Source organism: Benincasa hispida, chromosome 9 (genome assembly GCF_027475165.1).
Source record: "Benincasa hispida cultivar pf3 chromosome 9, pf3_genome.v1.1, whole genome shotgun sequence".
NCBI classification, from domain to species: Eukaryota; Viridiplantae; Streptophyta; class Magnoliopsida; order Cucurbitales; family Cucurbitaceae; genus Benincasa; species Benincasa hispida.
Genome location: NC_143486.1, coordinates 71,939,466 through 71,944,590, shown reverse-complemented (window position 1 = coordinate 71,944,590; position 5,125 = coordinate 71,939,466).

Below are 5,125 nucleotides of genomic sequence, written 5' to 3'. Positions count from 1 at the left end.
ACTCCCATGACAGAGGAGCTATTTTGTAACTCCATTTCCTTCACTCTTCTTTTTCATCTATGTTCTTTGGAAAACACAGAGGAAGAAGATTTCTTTGAGAAAAATTTAAAAAGCTCTTTCTCTCAATGCCAACACACATGCCTTGTAAATTTCCTTTGCCAAAAGTAACAAAGAAGGAGCCCACACGTCTTTCCCTCGTTTCAGAGAATAACAAGGTTACTAAGTGGTGGTGTTTTGAATTAAGGAAAAGTCCCAATGTTCATCAAGAAGTGTTGAATTCGTAATCTTGAAGAGGGTTTGTGTGAAGAAGAGTTTTTTATCGAGGGTTAGTCTTCTCTTTTCTAAACTCTTAGTAGAATGCATGCTTAGGCTTTTTAAATGTTTATCCTGTATTTTTTTTATTTACTTCTCTGCATTTTACTGTTTATTGATTGAATTTCGAATTGTACGCTGTTCACATACTTCCTCGAAAAATAAAATTCTTTCAATTGGTATCAGAATCAGATCGTACAATTTTTTTTTCCATTTGACGTGAAATTGAGAGAAAAGGTGGGTACTTTCTACATTTTGAATGTTGGGAATTGCTAACTAGATGTTTTAAATTTTGGCATTAGATTTACTACTTTAATCTGATTAAAATTGTAAGGGCCCGTTGTTTTTGGGCATTTTAATTATACTATCGAGTTTGTAACTCTGTGTCATTCATGGCAAAGCATTTGCCATGACGGAGGCTGGAATTCAGAGCTAGAACGAATGAAAAACGAGGAGGACAAAAGCATTTTGGATCAGAGTGCCGCGGTCCCCTACTGCAGCGATACGATGCTTGAAAAAAATTATGTGGATTGTCGTGACGCTCTCTTTGAGTGCACCCACGCGTTCAGGTAGTCGGTCTATGCTCCGAAAAAAAAACCAAAGCATAGCGACACTCTCCGATAGTGCACCCACGCGTTTAGGTAGTTGACAGACATGGGTTCGATCCTTAAAGTCGTTTCTTGGAGTAGTTTATATTATATTTTCGAATTTTTGTGTAATTTTTGTTATATTAATTAATTAAATTAATATAATATGATTATATTGATGTAATTAATTTTTAGGGGTGCTAGCATTTGGTCTATTTTAACTATTTATTTAATTTACATCTGATGTATGATTAAATTTATATGTTGCATAATGTCCTAAATCTCGCTTTAGGACAAGTAGAAGATTATTGATTTAGTATCCTAAATCTCGTGGATCTTGTAGTTTGTAATTTGTAAAAATAAATTATTTATTTAATAAAATAAGAAGTATTTTATTTGACATTTAGATAATATTAACTCAATCGAATAAACTAAGATTTGAAGTTATGTAACTTGTACATGTTGGGATTGGTGTCATAATTCTCTCGGAGTCTCGTAGTTTGTAAACTTTATACACATTGTTATTAATAAAATAAGAATTATTTTATTTGCATTTACTCATATCCAATAAACAAAGATCCATAGTTATTGTATGTAAACTTAAGCATGTATATGAGATATATAAGTGGATCATGCCTTAAGTAATAACCTAAAAGGTCTGTAGTATAAGGATAAAGGAGGGATACCTTATCCTGGTGACACTATGGATACGACCCGCTTTGTAGAGATTTGCTAGTGTTGTAAACTACTACAGATGGTCTGATTTTGACCATTCATGTGGAGACATGCCAGCGGGGTGTCCTATACAAAGAGTTTGTATAAGACCGGGCCACAAGATGATTAGTCTCTTTATATAATGTCGTTGATAGTTGAGACTTACATCTCACTAAAACAACCATAAGTGATATGAACTTAATCTTGAGTGTTTTGGGAACTCCTGCCTATGAGAGCGGTCCTTTGATTAGTTTGGGTGAGAGTGGCCAAATTTCTAACTCAACAAGCCTACATTTTTGGAGATTTGTCTGATTGGGGAGCTGAAAACTCAGTTACACAAGACAGAATTCACTCCTTCTCCGAAGCAGGGGTAAGTAGATAGATTCCTCCCTTAAGGGCTGATTCCAGGTCTTGACATAGTGGCCACATCCTCTCTTTGGAAGAGAGGACTCAGTCATAGTAGGACTATGACTTATTGTTCATTAAAGGAGTCAGTGGTACTTAAGAAGTTAGATGTAACTACAGAGGCAAAACGGTAAATTGGCCCAATTGTACTTACGAGCAATCTGTGAAGAGTTATCGCACTGTTGATTGGTTGATATGGACATAGAAATATATCTGTAGTGCGAAGAGTGCAGTTGTCGGTCTTTAGTGGAGTGCTCGACAGTAACGAATGATGAATCCCGTGACTAAAGAGTTTAGTTAGTTATTCACTTACCGTTTGAGCTTCAAGCTATAGGTCTATAAGGTCCCCTTGATAGCTTAATGGATTCAAGTTGAGAATCAGTTCTTGGGGTTAGTTTGAAGTGTTCAAATTAACAAGAGAAAATTCAATTATATGTGATATAATTGGTGTGACGTATGAGATACATCAAGTAGAGGATTAATGTAAATATGATTTACATTAAGTACTATAAAATAGAAAAAGAACTATGGTTTGTATGTTTCATGAGATGAAATATTAAAACTATAGGTTATAAATATAATATGGTAAGTTGGTTATCATATTTATTTATAATATATCAATTATGATAATTAATTTCTTTTTCTCTAATAACCAATTGAGTAGAAGGTTACTGGTGGTTTTATGGTAACCGTGAGATAAAAGAGAAAATGGTTTCCTAAATTTAGAGTGTTACCTCATTCGAAAAGTAACTCACGGATTAAGCTATCAAGTGAAAGTGTTTCACTAAGCGATAGTGTACAGAGACTAAACGATCGTGGAGCTTTGACTATACGATAGTCTTTCAGCTTACTGTAGCTAAACGATCGCATGGCTAAGTCTATACGATAGGCTGCCATTTACTACATGATCGAATACATTGTTTATATGATAGATGCTTCTTATCTCCCACTTACTCGATCGTCTACACGTTCGTTGTCCTCTAGTCTCTTCCTCAAGACAAGATCATACATAGCCCACAACTCCTGGATTCTCACACTGAGAATACCAAGGTAACCATTGTGGTGGTGTCCTCCTCACTTCGTGGATCGAGTTAGACTCGATTGGTTTTGCGGAGGCTATTCGTTGTGTTCATGTGTGTACCGGTCATTGCGTTCGAGGGCTATGTTGCTATTCTTGGACGCTTGAAGATTGATTGAGGGATTCTTGAAGAATGTTTCTTCAAAGGTATGCATACTCTATCCCTTGATACTCTTGTTAGCATGCTGTAATTTCTTGTTGTGCATGACCTGTTAGTTTCCGTTTTTGTACTGTAATTGTTTATGTTCAATTCGAATGGAATTTGGAAAAATCCTTCCGCTACTCATGAAAATTCTTGTGTTTGATTTTTTTTAGTACAGTATGTGGTAGACATACAAGTGGATCATGTTCAAGTAATAACCTAGAAGGTTTGTAGTACATGGTTAAGGTTGAGTGTCTTTTCCTGGTGACACTGCGGATACGACACACTTTGTAACTATTACATTATTTGTAAGTGTTACAGACGATATGATCCATATTGTTCATAAGGAGACATGTGACTGAAGGTATCCTGTATAAAAAGTTTATATAAGACTGAACTACGAAGTGATTAGTTTCTTTATATAACACCTTTACTTGTAGAGACTAACATTTCGCTAGGATGACCATAGGTGGTTTGACCTAAATTCTGAGTGAGTTGTGAACTCCTGTCTATGAGGGAAATCCTTTGATCTATATGGGTGAGAGTGGCAAGTTTCGCCGACTCAATATGCCTACCATTTTGAGGATTTGTCCGAATAGGAAGCTGGAACACAGCTACACAAGATCGAATTTACTCATTTCCATAGACAAGAAAAGTAGATAAATGACTCCCTTAATAGCTGATTCCAGATCTTGAACAACGAGGCATCACCCTCTCATTGGCCCAAAATGGGTTCGTTTATAGTTGGATTATAGACTGGTTTTTCATTAGAGGGATCAGTGGTATTTAAGGAGTTAGATGTAACTACAGAGGTAAAACGATAACTTGACCAAACTGTAGTTGTGAACAATTTGTGAAAGGTTAACTTACTGTTGATTGGTTATTATCCAGTGGACACATAAATATATCTACAAGAATCTAGCTATCGATCTTTAGTGGAGTGACCGGTAGTTAATGAATGTTGATTAATCTAATTAAAGAGTTTAATTGATTAATCTCGTATCATTGGAGCTTATAATTTGTAGGTCCATGTTAGCTCACTAAGGATAAAAAACAAGGAATAATTATTATTGGAATAATGTGAATTATTCAAATTATTTATAGGAATTTAAGTTATTAATTATATTAATATGATTCATATAATATATAATGTATCTTGATATATTATAATATATAGTTAATTATAAATATGATTTATAATTAAAGCTATATAATATGCGATAGATAAATATTTGAATGAGATTCAAATATTATTTATATAAATACTATAGGTCAAAATTTAATGTGAATATGATTCATATTAAAATTATAGGTTATAAGAGAGTTGCATTATAATATGATTATAATGCATATAATATGGTTTGTTTATCAATTAACTAACCATATAATATACATATTATATTATTAATAATTTAATAATATAATTATTATTCCTCATGACAGATGAGTTATTTTGAGAGAGAGTTGGTGTAACTCCCCTTCTGTCACTTTTCTCTTTAATTTGTGTTCTTTGGAAAACAAAAAGGAAGAAGATTTCTCTGAGAAAAATTCTAAAATGCTCTCTCTCAATACCAACACCTCTGCCCTATAAAATTCCCTATGCCAAAAGCAACAAAGAAGGAACCCACACGTCCTTTCCATGTTCCGAAGAACAACAAGGTTACTAAGTGGCGATGTCTTGAATTGAGGAAAGTCCCAGTGTTCATCCAAAAATGTTGAGTTCGTGATTTTGGAGAGGTTTTATTTGAAGATCAAGAGTTAGTCTTCTCTTCTCTAAACTCTCAGTAGAATGCATGCTTAGGTTTCTTGAATGTTTATCCTATATTTTTTTGTTTGTTTACTTCTCTCCATTTCACTGTTTATCGATTGAATTTCGAATTGTACAGT